Source organism: Parus major, chromosome 27, assembly GCF_001522545.3.
Source record: "Parus major isolate Abel chromosome 27, Parus_major1.1, whole genome shotgun sequence".
Classification (NCBI taxonomy): Eukaryota; Metazoa; Chordata; class Aves; order Passeriformes; family Paridae; genus Parus; species Parus major.
Window position 1 is genome coordinate 2,800,390 of NC_031796.1, and position 16,492 is coordinate 2,816,881.

At 49.8% G+C, this 16,492-nt stretch overlaps 1 protein-coding gene across 1 annotated transcript in view; it reads right to left on the bottom strand.

The window, feature by feature from the left end:
• GJC1 (gap junction protein gamma 1) overlaps positions 1-14,635 on the bottom strand; it is a 23,574-nt gene extending 8,939 nt beyond the window's left edge. Inside the window, exon 1 of the mRNA XM_015651406.2 lies at positions 14,503-14,635. The gene's annotated coding sequence lies outside the window, so the exon portion shown is untranslated. The remainder of the gene's footprint in view (positions 1-14,502) is intronic.
• Positions 14,636-16,492: the final 1,857 nt, after the last annotated feature.

The following is a 16,492-nucleotide window of genomic DNA, read 5'->3' on the forward strand; positions in this document are numbered from 1 at the left end:
CCCAGCACAAACTGGAGCCCCTTGGCACAGCCCAGCACAAACTGGAGCCCCTTGGCACAGCCCAGCACAAACTGGAGCCCCTTGGCACAGCCCAGTACAAACCAGCAGCTACAGCCCAGAGCACCTGAGCATGAGGGTGGCAAGGAGTGCTGGTGTGGTTGGGCATTAGGCAGCCTGTGAGGATCACAGAGCTGGACTGGATGATCCATGTGGACACCATCCAGTCCAAGCTCTTCTGTTTCTGTGGTACCAGGACTCAATTCATGTCATTCCATCAGTGACAGAAGTGGGGCTGGGCACAGCCTCAGCATGAGGGGCACAGATACCCTGCAGGGAAGGGATGCCATCCCCAGGGATCCTGACAGCCTGGAGGAGAAGGCCCCTGGGAACCTCATGAACTTCAGCAAGGCCAACTGCAGGGTCCTGGATCTGGGCTGGGGCAATCCCCAACAGCAGCACAGACTGAGGGTGGGTGGATGGAGAGCAGTTCTGCAGGGAAGGACTTGGGGACACTGGAGGATGAAGAACAGGACGTGAACCAGCAACAGCCCAGAAATCCAACTGTCCCATGGGCTGCATCCAAAGCAGCGTGGGCAGCAGGCAAAGAGGGAATTCTCTGGAGCCCCCAGCATGGAACAGACATGGACCTGTTGGAGGGAGTCCCCAGAGATGCTCCAAGGGACCACCTCTGCTATGGAGACAGGCTGGGACCTTGGGGGTTGTTCAGCATGGAGAAGGAAAGGCCCTTGGGGAGAACATCTTGTGACCTTTCAGTATAAATGGAGCTTGTAAGAAAAATGGGGACCTTTTATCAAGACTGTGACGAGACAAGGAACAATGCTTTTTAAACTATGAGTGGGCAGGGTTAGAGGGACATTAGAGATATTTAACATGACAGTGGGGATGTCCTGGCACAGGGTGCCCAGAGCAGGTGTAGCTGCCCCATCCCTCTCTGGAAGTGTCCAAGGCCAGACTGGATGGAGTCTAGTGGAAAGTGTCCCTGCCCTTTGATGGCAGGGAGTGGTGGAGGGTCCCTAAATTTCCATATTTCACCAGCACCTCCTCAGACAAGGCTTCTCTGCAGGCTTCGTAGCCTCGAGGCAGTTGTTAAGCAGAATGAATGTATCTACAGAAGACTTTTTTCCTCCCTAAATTATGTCTTCTCGGGTCATGCTAATGAAATTTGATTAATTTATTAATGATTTATTTGTTTTGTTTTGTTTTGTTTTCAAGCAGTTTGAAAAGACATGTGCTGAGCAGGAAAAAAAATAAGAAATGCACGGAAATTCTGTTGTTAATCAAAAGAGGTTTCATGCTGCATGAAAGTGAAATTGGGCCCACAGGCTAATTAAAATAGTATTTGAATTAGGATGAATGAATAATTAGCATTATTCATTCAGCTCTCATTTACATTGAAAAGTAAGACATTACATGATTTACAAGTACTTTTGAGGAAGCAAAGGGGCTCCTTTTTTTTTTTAAACCTGGAAAACGATTAAGGCTTTACTGCTCAAGAAAGCAGAGAGCCGTAGCCAGACCCAGCACTGGAATGGTGCCAACACATCCCAAATCCTGGTCATCCTTGTGCTGATGCCACCTGCATTCCCTGAGCAGCAATTCCAGTGTCCATTCTCCTGAGTGACACAAGGGAAAGGATGTGGGGATATCCCTGGGACAAGACAACTCTCAGCTATCATCCTTCTATCCTCCATGAAGGAAGTGGGTTTAATCACCACAAATTTTACTCCAATTTTCAGCAATAAAGATGAAAAGGAATAAGAAAAGTGCACTGAATTTTATTTTTAATCTTACAGAATACTTGGGAAGGAAAAGGCTGGGACTTTTTTGGAGAGGACACAGTGCTCTTTCAAATAAATCCTCTGTCATCTGGCAGGGCTCACGTGGCAACAGCAGAGAATGGTTTGGAAAAAGCCACAATGTCAATGTCAATTTGGAAACCATTTCTGAATGGTGTCTTCCAATCCCAGGCATGCTAACAAGGCTCTGCTGATTCCCAGACCAATCCCCTGAGTCTAAAAAACCCTATGTTGAATTAGGAGACCACACATCCTATGTGGGATATAAATAGAACAGGAAAATATGGGTAAGAGGTAGGGATATAATAAGATTCTTGTGCTGTCAAAAAAATAAAGATGTCAAGTACGTATCTTTTTGAAAATCAACATATACCCACCCGAGCATTCAGCTTACAGATAAACTGGAATTTGCAGCTAAGACATGAACCTCCGGTCGCCTCGGCGTGCCCTCTAGGTACTGCTAACATGGGAAGCCAAGTGACAATTTTAGCAACACTCCCCCGCAGTGACAAAATTCAAATGAAATCACGACGTGTTTTGTGCTGGCCCAAACCAGCTCTTTACTGCACCTACAGCAAGCGTGCTGCTGCGGGAAGCAGCGTGTCCAGGGCAGGCACAGCGGAACGCGCGGATCCCGGCGCAGAACGGCCCGAGCAGCACGAGGACAGGACGAGCTGAGCCTGACTCGAGTTCATCTCAGAGCAGGAGCCCGCAGTGACAACAGGCTCCATGGAAAATGGAGGCTGGGCTGTACAATCTCTGTCACCTCGTGAGATTTTTGGAGGCCTGCTGTGGGGTCTGTGTCAGGCTGAATCCCTTCACGCACGCTCAGCAAACAGCATCCCTTCCAAAGGATGGGAGTGAGGTGTTTCATCTCAGACACGGGAGAATGAGCTCCCGGTTTGGCACTTCTTGTAGCCTGACACCAGCCTGAGGCTGCTCCTCACACCCATCCTGCTGATGCCAGGTATCAGGAGGCAGCAGGAGCCCCAGGTGATGGCAGCACCGTGGGGATGTGAAATGTGATCAAGGAGCAAACAAAGTGGTCAGAGACACTGAAACGCCGGCTCTGTGAGCAGCCCCGGCCACAGCGACACCAGAGCCTGGGGAAGCAGCACAGTGCTGGAGCCTGCAGCAGGAACAAATCCCCTCCTTCACAGCCTGCTGCCAGATGAGGAATAATCCAGCAAGGAAGAGCTACTGGAGCTCAGAACCAAGCCAGTGTTTACTCCACCAGTGCTCCCCCTCTCTCCTAGCCTCACACATCTCACAGCTCTTCTCCACCACACTTTAACCCCACTGAGCCTGGATGGTTTGAGCAGCTCCTGTAGGAACTGGGCTCCTGCAGCACTGGCAGGTCCAGCATGACCCAGCAGGCCCTGCCTGATCCTGGTCCTGGTGCTGCTGTGCTTGTTTCTCCGTGCAGAGGGGCCAGGGAAGCACAGGAAAGCTCCCTGTGTTCAGCTGGATGTTGAAAACAAGGAATTGCAGGGGAGGTAAAAGACAATTTATTTTTTTTGAAATATTTTAAATTTGAAGTTCAAGCCATACTAGAGAAAACACTCAACACTGCTGTTCTGAAATCAAGACCAAGTGTTTAACTGAATCCTGAGCTCTTGGATTGCCAGCCCAGGCTGTCTGCAGACAACAGGGCTGGGGACTGATACTCTTAAAATCCAAAGATCTGGAGGGCATCCTTGAGAAAGACTGTTCATCAGACTGGGTGAGTGTGGTTCTTCCAGAGAACACTCCTGAGTGTGAGCTGTCAATTCCCATTCTCCCATCCCACAGGGATCCTGAAGGCTTTTCCATGAGGTGATCACACACAGTCAGCACTCATCTCCCAAACACCAGAGTTCTCCTTCCTGCGAGCAGCTCCTGGACCAGGCATCCATCTGATGAGGCACCACGTGCTCCTCAGCTCAGGGCCACTAAACCTTGGCTCAGACACAAAATGTGCAACTTCTTGAGGAAACATGAGACCAAACACCCCAACACTGACTGGTGTGAGGCTGTGAGAGCCCCTTTGTAAGTGACTGAGAATTACTTCAGTCACTTCTGAAGGTGATCAACCTCTAAGTTCCCTTGTACCAAATGAATCGAGGCGTATTTCAGAAATGTGCAATGTTCTGGTAACTGGTAGTTTAAACCACCATATTTTACATCCCAAAGCAGGATCAACCAGAGCAGGTGGGAAGGCCCATGTCCAGCCAGGTTTTAAATATCTCTGAGGCTGGAGACACCACAAGCTCTCTGGGCAGCCTGATCCTATTAAAGACATCCAGAGATAGAAATCCCACAAGCATTGAAAAGTCATTTTGGGCAGTCTGATCCTCTATCTGACCACATTAACAGCAAAAAACACTTTTCTTATGTTTAAGTGGCATTTTCTTTGTATCAATTTCACATCACCATTCTCTGGGTACCATGGAGAACAGTCTGGGCAACTGCAACAGGAGCAAAGCAATTTAGCAATTTTTCCTGTAAGAATGAACATAATAGAGAGGGGACAAGTTGCAGGGACTTGAGCCACACAAACAAGTGAAACTGTGACGTGAGATCCTTCCCCCTGCCAGTGTGGGACAGCTGCCACACAGTGCTACTCAAACTGGCATGATATAACACAGTACATTATTAAAATATTAAAAATATTGTACTGCTACCTGTTGGCAATCGTGTTCTCAGCAGTTATTTTAACAAATATGCCAAATGGAAAGGTAAAGATGGAAAAATTGAAGTGGGGAGAATGACAAAAGGCAGGTCCTGAGTGGCCAACAGAAATTCAAGCAAGAGTGATGGATTTGGGCTGGGGTTCCTGCACACACCTGCCAATGACCCCAGGGATTCAGCCCCTTTCAGGACACACTTGCCAGTCAGGGAACAGCAGAGGGAAAGGAAGGGCAGGAGAGTGTCCTGCTGCAAACTCTGCCTGTGTGGGCAGGCCCTGCAGCAGTGAGCAGCACCTCACTCAGCAGGTGCCCCTGGTGAGCAGAGCCCGGACAATGCAAACCCACCTGTGACACCCAGGGAACAGCAGCACCTGGGCCCACCCCACACCTCTGAACACAACCCCCAGCACTGCAGCGAGGCAAGAAGGACCAATCCTTCCCTGGACAGACCCACAAGGGTCCAAAGGGAAGAACACACGGAACACACAGAAGCTCTGGGTGTTGCATCCCCAGGAAGCACTGAGGGACAGGTGCTGCTGGGGAGCAGGAGCCTTTGGACAGGCTGAAGCATCCATGCACTTACCTGGATCCCTCTCTGGCAGCGAGGTGTGGGGAAGGCCATCCTCACTCCCATACCGTTCCAGTCAGGCATCAGAGAGATTTCCCTGCCTTGATGTGATTAGCGATTCAAATAACCACAACATCCCTTTAACTACACCCGATTCCACTGCAGCCAACGGCTCCACAGCGTTTCCCCACCGGGCTCCTCCTCTGTGCTCAGAGGGATGAGTGTCAAAAGAAAATGACACACTGGAGGCAGCTGACCCAAATATCACTCTCATGGCCATTTCGGGAAAGGAGAGAGAAGCCAAAAGAGAGCAATTCTGTCGTCTCCTGTACATCAGAATCAAAGGCTCTCACTTGGCTGAGCGGGAGGCAATCGGATGGGGATGAGCACCTAATGCTCCCACCACCATCTTATGACAGTCAGGAGAAACTATGACAGTGTTTGCTTCATAGATAAACCTCAAAAACTACCATGAACAGCTTGTAAATGAAACAGATACCACGCACCCCGACACAGTCTGCCACAATGTCCCCAGTCACCCATCCTGCAACGTGGCAGCTGCTTCTCTGACCCACATTCAAAAAAAAAGAGTTTTATTCCCCAGCTCTGTCTGGTCTAGTGGGAGCCACTGCCTCAGCCTACAACAGATCCACATCACGTTTTCTACAATAGCAGCCCTGCAGAGAGGTATGGGTGTTCAGAGGAGGACACTGCAAACCAAAGCCTCACCACTGCAAATCCTCCCCACCATGCTGGTGCTTTCAGACCACCCTGCACTTGGAACAGCTCTGCTGAACTGGATTGTGCCAGTGATGGGACACAGAGGAGCAGAGAGCCTTGCAGCCCCCTCTGACTTCAACTCTGCCTCTCCCCAGGTGGAGAGCACCAAACTGAGCAGGACAGCAGCCAGCCGTGCCAAATGGCACAACAATCCATGAGGATGGAGTTGGGATGGACAGCCAAGGACAGCACCTTGCCAGAGAACAGGTCCACAAGCCAGCACCTCACTCACTCTACTGCTGCTTCAACTTCTCCCAGGTGCTGCTAAACCACAGAAACAGCTGAAGAGTTTTGTTTCAATAAAGTTGGTCTTACACACAGTTTATTCTGAGACAAGGAGCAGAGTAAGGCAACAGATTGCCATACTGGCAATAAAATGTTACTCCAGCTTGAGTTCAACAGGAGTCTTAACAGCTTTATTTTGCCAAAGATAAAATTTAGAATATAAATATGCACAGAGATTCACTAAGTGACTTATTTGTTGAAAAAAATTAAAATCCTGTAATGAAATAAGAAACATAAAACTGTCCTTTTCTGAAAGACTTGAATACTTGGAGACCCCCTTGGGAAGAGACCTGAAGCACTTATGAACTCTCTGTGCTCCATCACTCCAGCTGGGAAACACACACACACACCAACTGGGGCTTTTCCCCCTGAGAACAGCTGGAAATAACTCTTATTTTATGAAAGGAGGCCAGAAGCCTTTTCCCAGTGACAGGCACGCTGCACCAAACACACAGTGGCAGACGGGTCAGTTTTTCCACCTGACTGATTTCCCTGGCCAAGGATTTTATCTGACTTATTATCGACACAAATTGGGACAATTAGCAGCAAACTGAAGGCAGATCAGCCTCCCCAGTGCTTAAGTCAGGCATGAGACTGACAGGGGAGCACCAAGGGGACCTGGGGATGGTGTTTGCTGTGTTGTGGGGCTGCTGGAAAAGCCCACTGAGACACTGCAGACACAACTATGGTCAGGGAGACAGTGCCAAGCTTCCTCTTATTTCCAAGCTTCCAAGATTTTAGCAGGCTGGTGATGTCCTGTTAGTCACTGAGTGAAATTCATGTTTGTTCTGTAATGCTCTCCTCAAGCTCCAAGCAGGAGCCAGCAGATGACCTCTATCTGGCATGACCTGGGAATGCACAAGGGCTGGGCCACTTCCTAAGCAGAGCCCAGCAGGTCTGCTTGCAAAAACCCTCTTAATACAAAGGGTAATTGAGCATCTGCTGTGTCACAGCCCATCCACTCTCACAAAGGGGAATTAGCTGCAGATAAGATCATTCCTGATAAAGAACCCCTGGCTGTTTGGTGGATTCTCATTAAGGTAATCACTCTGCCAAACACAGTCACAGACTGGCTTGGGTTGGAAGGGACCTTAAAGCCCAACCAGTCCCATCCTTGCCATGGCAGGGACACCTTCCACTATCCCAGGCTGCTCCAAGCCCCATCCAACCTGGCCTTGGACACTTCCAGGGATCCAGGGGCAGCCACAGCTTCTCTGGGCACCCTGTGCCAGGGCCTCACCACTCTCATGGTAAAATGTCCCATCTAACCCTGCCCTCTCTCAGTTTAAAAGTGTTGTCCCTTGTCCTGTCACTACAGGCCCTGGTAAAAAGGCCCCATTTTTCTCCTAAGCCCCTTTATAAGCTGAAAGGCCACGGTGAGGTCTCCTAAGAGCTTTGTCTTCTCCAGCTGAACAGCCCCAGCTCTCCCAGCCCATCTCCAGAGCAGATCTGTTCCAGCCCTCAGACCATTCCCACTTTAGATTCCCACCTGCACCTTGACAGAGTCTTCCCGCAGCAAGCCACCATCAGGAACAGACTCAGCTTTAAAGTCACTAAAAGAGACGATAAACCCATCTAGGTAAAATGATGTGACTCCTTTACATACAACTCACAGCACCAGGAACAGCTCCAGGCTCTTTGCCAGCCCTTTCCCCTGGGACTCATTGGGAACTGGTTCCCAGTGCAGGGACTGGAGTGGAGGTCACGGAGCAAAGAGCCAAACTGAGGAGTCAGAGCAGGGTGGGCTGGGGTTCACCGAGGGGTTAATGGAGTGTAGAGATGGACCCCAGCCCGGGTAAAACCATTCCTAAAATTGTCTTGGGACAGGGAAGCAACTGCCATGTCAACCCTGCAAGACAGGGGTTGTGAAGAAAATCCTGGCAAAGTGTATTTCTCCAAAGCCAACATTCACACAGGACTCATGACACACAGAATTAATGGGCACTGATTCTCTGTACAAATACAATAAACCAGGGGAAAAGTCACTGTGGCTTCTGGGTCCCAGCCCCACAAAGGGCTCCAGATCTTCTGGGTTTTAACCTCTGTGAGTCTCTCTCATCTGAGGCTTCCTGTGGGGACCCCAAAAGGTCACTGGAAAAGGGACTGTCCCTGTGTGGAGAGACAACTGGGTGGGAGACAAGGGAGCAGGAGTAAACAGTCATTTCCTGCAAGGGAGGGAAGTCAGAGCAGGGGTCACAGGGAGAAGCTGGGACCTGTGCCAGGCTAGGACACTGTCTGGATGTGACCCAGGATCCTGGTGGAAATATTCAAGTGGAGGTGGATAAGCAACCATGAAGAGCAGCACAGGGACCATATTTATTATGCAAATAAAATGGCAGATGGAATTCCACATGGATAAAGTGATGCATACATTGAATAAAAAAATTAAATCTCAATTTCAACTAAAAATAGATATGCCCTGAGACGGCCTCAGCAAGCAGGAGGTCTTGGGGCTGTCAGGCTGCTCTGTGAATGCTCTGGCACTGCTCAGCACAGTTCCAAACAGCATTTCACCAGTGTCAGAGGACAAGCACAGCCAGCACACGCTGCTGTGCCACCATTTGCCCGTGACACACATCCATGGCATGTGGCTCTGGTCACTCTGCCATGTCCCCATGGCTCACCCATGGTGGGGGGCTCTGGTCACTCTGCCATGTCCCCATGGCTCACCCATGGTGGGGGGCTCTGGTCACTCTGCCATGTCCCCATGGCTCACCCATGGTGGGGGGCTCTGGTCACTCTGCCATGTCCCCATGGCTCACCCATGGTGGGGGGCTCTGGTCACTCTGCCATGTCCCCATGGCTCACCCATGATGGGGGGCTCTGGTCACTCTGGCCAGCTCCTATCACTGGAACAGAGAACAGAAGGAGCTTGGAGAAGAGGTACAGAGTGGCTGGTGGGGGAAGGACAGTGAAAAAAGCAAGGTTGAGGGCAGAAACGGGCAGGGAGCTGTGAGACCCAGAGTAACCTGGAGAAGGAAAACCCCTCAAAAACTGAAAGCCAGAGCAGTGCCTCAGGCAAGGGTAGGTCTGTAGGCACAAAGCAGCTGCATGTTGAGAGTCCAGAGCTTGTCCCAAGCTCTGCTGCAGCCCTCACATGGGACAGGTCAGAACCAGGACTCTGGAGCAGGCAAGATTCCATCTGATCCATGTGGCTGTTCCAAAGGAGCCGGGAGCGAGGGAGTCTGAGGTGTTGGGGAAAAGCCTCTCCATGAACCAGCTGAAAGAGAGGCACCAGCAGACGCCAAAGGGAACAGAATTGCTACAAGGGGCTGTTAGTCACTGCTCAGTTCCAGCCCCCTGGAATTCTGTATGTGCCAGACGATCCCGGGAAATTGGAACACCTGAAGGGCAGCGATGATTTATTTCTGTCCACGGCTCTCCAGCACAACCCTCCAGGGAATCGGATTCCGCAGACACCCGGATCGATACGCTTTGGTCACAGATTGCAAAGAGAGCAAGAACAGGCGAGGAATACAAACCAAGCTGGGGACTGACTGAGGAGGAGGCTCCAAGTCAGCTCCAGAAGGAGCAAAGACTTCACGCGAACCAAGGAATAAAGATAATTTCCATATGGCTCTGTGGAAGTTCGCTGTGTGCTTCCTCCCAAACACTTCAATTTTATTTTGCTTTATAATATCTCAGGAATCACAGTTTCCACCACGAACATTCTTCTCATTTCAAAATAGTTTAACTCCATATCTGAGTACGAGCCGAGTAACTCCTGCGAATGAGTCTGCTGCAAGTAAAATTCAGCCATTTCTCAACTACTTCAATGTTTACTGTGAGAATCGGGAGATTTTTAGATTTTTAAGAAGACATGCTGCATGCAGGGCAGCACAACTGCAAGACACATTAGGAATTTTTAACTATTTTAATTTTATGCCATTAAAAAATGCACTGACACCAAGGCCAGCCCCATGTGCACAACCTACACCACCCCCTTGTCTGCCTACAGACACATCTCTAACCTCATGCAGCGCCGGGTGTCATCTTTGTCCCTGAATCCACAGCAGAGCCAGGCTTCCAGGAGTTAACAAGGAGTCAAAACTCCCCCTCGAGGGAACATGGGCATACACAAGACATACAGTCACCCTTCTAGGCTCTTGACTATTTTAAGCATGAGAGAGATGCAGAACTTCGCAGGCGATGGTTTGTTCCGAGTCTGGCAGGGCTGCACCACTCACGCCGGGATGTCACCGCGGGCGGGAGTTCCATCCCCCGCTGCCACCAGCATCATCCCTCATCCTGTAGGAGCTGCATTCCCGAGGCACACCACAGCCAGACGCATGTGTAGACCCAGAAGTCATTTTTCTACATTCCTCCATCAGAAAAGCAAAGTGGACAGAAGCATCCCCAAGACGTGGCACTTTTCGGGACGACTTTGGGGATGTTCAGAGGAGAGGGAATGCTGTTCACAGCCACCTACAAGGCAAACACTGCACCCCAGGACTGCTGATTAATGGCTGAGCAGGACACCAGAGCAGGGACTCCATGGAAAATAAACAAATGCAGTTGTCAGCCTCCTCCAGTGCCACCGACTGCAACATTCGGACTGGAAAGGACACGAGGCACAATCTGCTGGTCATCCATATGGATGCCTCCCTCCCTCCTTCAATCCTCCTCGCTATCTCAATCGAGGTCAGGCACGCACACTCAGACTCGTTTTCTGACAAATTTGTAACTAAAAAGCTGGAACTAATAACTGGAAGAGCCCAAAGCTGGTTTCATGGACTTGTTTAGGCAAAAAAGCTGGCTGACTCCACCAATTTCCATCTAGGCAAGGTAATAGGGAGAAATCCTTCACTCCCGTGTAAAAATGTAAATCCCAGCTCAGTGAGTCATTTAAGCACATGCCTAATGCAAAGCCTGAAACAAATCCTGCTAATAATCCAGGCTGCTCTCTTATTTACAGCTAGGCATGGCTTGAGTACCTGGATGATCTGGAAATACCCCCGAGCCCCCGGAAAAGAGCCTAAACCAGGCTGGTCTGGGAATTAATCACAGTGGTATGAGCAGAACTGCTAATATGAACTGGGGGAGGACTGTGTGTGTGTATGTGTGTGCTGAAGCATCTGTTCAAGTTTAGGCATATAAAACATTTTTCAGCCCAATGACTCCAGAGGGAAATGCCTCATACATCAGCTCATCTGAGTCAATTTTTCCATCACATTTCCTTTAATACAGTTTTGTCCATAAATACACTATTTGTTTTTTCCAAATATAGATTTTTATTTATAGCCAGAAAACCTTGTAACTTGTGTTATTGCTTAAAGCCCTGGGTTCTGTTTTGAAATGGAATCACATTCTTTCTTGAAACAGAATCATTGAGGAATTACTGGCCAGTACTGAGGTATGAAACCAAGTTCTCTATGTTTGCAGAAGGAAAAGGCATTTCTTTTTGCTCCAATATTTGCCATTCTCCAAGGAATCACCAGTAAGATCACAACTGCCCAGCCACAGATTGCATAAGTCAATTATCCCACACCACATCCAGGCACTTTCACCTTAAATCTTCATTTTACACCGAAACAAAGTTAAGATTTTAAAAATCCCAACCAGATCTTCCAGACAGTCCTGAATTTGGGGAGAACTGTGCGTCACTACCCAAACAGTGATAACAATTCATATTTATGGTATGAGGAGGTCAGAAAAGGAAATGTTAACATTGCCCTTTCCCCTCCAAGGAGCATTTTGGAGATAAATTCCTTTTTGTAGCTTTTATTGGAAAGCAACAAGCCTTCCAAAACCAGGACCAAGAATGGGCAGTGAATGGGAAATCTCGTGATTTTAACATTTTAAAAACATGGGTTTTTTTAAAGAACGGAATTTACATATTGAGCAATACCAAACACAGCAAGAGAAATGTGATTTAATACAATTTGGCCATTATTAACCATAACTTGAGTCAATAACAAGCACAGCCTGTTATTCCATGGCACAAGCACGGGACAGTGGAATTGCACTCCCGCTGCTGCGGGAAGTGCCGAGACCAACTGGAAACACTGATAAATGCCAGGGGCTTCTGCAATAAAACCTTCACTCCCTTCCAAAGCAGGGCACACAGAGGTGGCCGTGCAGCCACCCATGAGGGGCTGGCAGCAGGATCCAGGGACCATCTGTAACTCAGGGACTCTCCCTACCTGCTGGGCAGGAATGCGCTTCCCTGCTCAGGTCAGCGGGGACAAAGAAGAGCCACCATAAAAATCAGGGAATAGTAATGGAACATTACTATTGGAATTACTATTCCATTACTAATGGAATTTTTAACAGCAATAATTTGCTTCCTATTAAGCAGATTAAAAATACATAAATCTGGAACACAAGTCAACTCTGTGGAGTGGCAGCACAGAATACAAAGGCTGGAAGCAGGGTGGGAGCAAAGAATCACCTTCCCCCTAATGAGGCAGCAGCGCCCATCCCCCGGGAACACAACAAAGGGGTCCATTATCCACTGGAGGGTTTCACTCCAAGTGGTTAATGATTGCTACCCTTGTCCGAGTTCCTGCTGGGGTTCAGGGAATCCTGTCCCAGCAGGAAGGGTGAGGCACAAAAGAGGTACCTTGTACAAGGCAAGGCTCCTTGTGATTTGCACGTTTAAAAAAGGTGCTGGAAATCTGAAGTGGTGTAAGGAAAGAGCCACAAGATCAGCCCCTTCTCCCCAGCTCCATGCTGGTGGTGAGGCTGCAGCAGGATTTCTGAGAATCACAGAATATCCTGAGCTGGAAAAGACCCACAAGGATTATCCAAGTCCAACTCCCGATTCCATCACTTCTTTCCTCAGCCAGCGGCTCCTTGCAGGTGCCAATGACCACAAATCACCAAAATTCACCTCAGCGAGCAGGGTCTGCCTGGGCTCACACACTCTGTGGTGTTCCAGCAGCTCTCCACGGAAATCTCACCATTCCATAAGGACTGCTCACCCTCCAGCATCACAGCTGGGTCAGGAACGAGGCGTCAGCAGCACCACCCAGCCCTTGTGGCTCCAGATTCCTCGGCTACAGCTCCTCAGAAAAACACCAAGGAACTGGATTTTCAGTGATTCAATCCATAACACACCTAAGGAAAGCACCTTCTGGATTATCCAACCCCTAACTGGGTGTTCCTAGGCTGCTCTGTTGGTCCTAAGTGGCTGGTTCACACCCAGGTACAACCTCAGGCACTGGATCTCATCCTTTCCTTGGCAAAAGTGGTGGATGAGGAAAGTTTGGAGATTTTTTTGACTCACAGAAGTTGCTAACAGTCAGCAAATTACTAAATCAACAAATTTAGATGTTAAAATTCATCACAAACTCTCCATCAGTGATTTCACAGCTTATAAGTAATTTGTTTTTGTAAACCATTGTAAATCATCCAAACCCAGAAAATACTTTTTAAGATAGTTTCATCTAAGCAATGTAATTCCCACACCAATTACCTTTAGAACCACATAAATCGTTAGAAAAACTGTGCCTATAATTAAAATTCACCAGGATATACCAAAATCTTTACTAAATTCTTAAAATTGGTCTCAATTTGCCCAGCATCTGGGTTTTAACTTTCCCCCTACCGAGGGCTAGAACCCCTGGAATTCCTCACCTCCCGCACATTCCCAGCACTCTTGGGGCTCCTCTCTGCCTTGTTCAAAGCAAGGGCTGTGCTCTCAGTCCTTCACCCAAATTTTCCAGTTATTTATTGGTATTTGCATCACTTGCACATTATCTGTGATGAGCTGGGTGTTTGCTTTGAAGTGTGGGGCTAAAACAGTCCTTAATGAAGGGCTAAGGATAGAACACATCTAAAAAAGAGGTATTTCATGACAATTCCTTGTCTATAATCCTGCATTCACACCTGTGAATTGTTTTAAAAAACTTAAAAATTGTAATATCGGTGTATGAATTAAGGAAACACTTAGATTTGTAAATAGAAATGTTTTTATTAGCAATAACTCAATGGTTCCCTCCGTCAATGGTAGGACAAACTTACAAACTCTATAGTCTAAAAGCACTAAAGGCAGTCAGACCCTTTGGTAAGGGAATAGCCTGTCAATAAAATGTTTTTAATAACTTTCCAGCACTCAAACTGATCTAAACTTCAATAAACCCATTTCAAAAAGACAAGAGGTGCTTAGTGACAAACCAAGGAGCAGCTGGTCGTGTTTCCACCACAGTTCAAAAACCACAGACACTCTTGTAAAACAAGTTTCATGTGATGTGAAACCTCCAAAGGGACGTGTCACCGTGCTCCTGCTTTGCCCCATGCACCGGCATTTCAATTTGGAAATGTCAGATAAGTTCCTGAATCTCAGAAATACCCTGCAAAGGGCTCTTCTCATTGAAGGAGCCAGAGAAAGGCTCAAGGGCAGACCCCACACTCAGCCCAGCCCCAGCCCCTCAGCTCTTACCTGGCCGCCTCGGTGCCCGCAGACATGGTCAGAGCTCCGGCCAGCGCCGGCTGCCACGGGGAGAGCCCAGCACCGCAACTGCTGCACCTCGGGGTCACTGAGGACCAGCCCCTCGCTGCAGCTCTGGCATTCGCCAGACACCAAAATGTGGGACAGCTCAGCCCACCCCCACTGAGCCCTGCAGAGCCACCAGTGACCACAGAGCTCCGTCCCCGCTGCTCCCCAGAGCTGCGGAAGTGCCGGAGTTAATGCAAGCACAAAATCCAGGACTTTCCCTCTGAGTCAAACGGCACAGTAAGGCTCAAATTCCCTTTTAAAACTCCTTACCTATCCTGCTTCCCAGCACCGAGCTGACCTGTTCACTCAGGAAAGCACAAGCACAACTTTGGAACAGACTTGGAAAGTACCAAAAATACAGAGAAGGGCATCTTGCGTTTTCCTAAACACGAGCCTTGACAGAAAACAACAACTTTCTGCCTTAAATGACCTGAAGAAAGGAATGTTTGGTAACTGCACTGACAGCTGGTTCATTGAACATCCCCAAAACACAGATTTCTAACAGGAAGGGACAGTTTGGGGTTTTTCTTAACCAATTATCCTTGACTTAGAGCAGGCAGGAGATATGGAAATAGTAACAACAATCAACGGTCTGTCAGACAGAATGGTTTTGTTCTCCCTTTCATTTCCAAACACCAAACAAACACCCAATGAAAAATCAGAACCTGGTGGTACCAACTGTTGCTCCAGAATCCATACACTATATCCATGCCCTAATTAATCCCTATGAACTATCTCCTGTTTGTAATTAATTTGACAGTGGAACAAAATCAGCACTTCACTGGGAAGCAAGGTCACACTGACCAGAAAGTGTCAGGACTAATTCCTACTAACAGAAACGAGAATTGGCTTTAAAAGGCCAGCAAAAATAGCTTCATAAGTGTCATTCTTGTGAAATTTTATGACGCTGGGTGAAAGTTAGGCCCAAAGGAAGCCAAAACTCTCATCTGATACAAGAGCGGGATTCTTCTCATCGTACTCTGCATTTGGGTCAAGCACAGAGAATCACAGAATGTCCTCAGTGAGACACACAAGGTCATCGAGCCCAACCGATGGTCCTACACAGGACACCCGCAACAATCCCACCACGTGCCTGAGAGCTTTGTCCGAACACTCCTGAAGCTGGAGCAGCATTTCCTCGAGCAATGCCAAAGCGCACGGCTGCGGCCCGTCAGCTTGAGGCAGGCTCCGGCTGCCAGCAGCGTTATGAGGGTTTATCCGGGCAAGGAATTCTGAGCAGGAGCTGCTGCTTCCAGGGACTGCTGACACCGGGGATCCGTGAGCCCCGTCCTGCCCGGAGCCGGAAGGGACACGGGGGTGACACGGGACGGGGAGGAGGACACGGGGCTGACACGGGACGGGGAGGGACACGGGGGTGACACGGGGGTGACACGGCAGGAGGACACGGGGCTGACACGGGACGGGGAGGGACACGGGGGTGACACGGGTGGTGTCTCCCGGTGCGATCACTCCGTTCCCGCGCTCGGCAGCGCGGGGAGCGCTCCGTTCGCCACCGAGGGGCTCGACACGTGCAGCCGCGGGCCGGCACCCGGCGCTCCGCCCGGGAAAGCCCCTCAGGCATCACTTCCCTCGGGATAAACACTCCGGAGAGGCCCGTCCCGGAGCGCGGAAGGCAGCGGGGAACGGGGAGGACGCGGGGGGATGGCACCGGCCCCTCGCGGCGGCACCGGCGGCGCAGCGCGCCCGGCTCATCCCGGCTCGGTGCCTCCGGGCTCCCGGCTCCCTCAGCCCGCCGCGGCTCCTTCCCCTCGGGGCCCGCGGCTGCGCTCGGGCTCCCGCCTCCCGGTGCCCCCGGAACGGCCGCTCGGTCCCCTCAGCCTCCTGCCGTCCCCCGTGGCTCCGGCCCCTCGGGTGGCGCCGCTCGGTGCCCTCAGGCCCCCGCCCGGCCCGGCCCGGTCCCGCCGCGCCCTCA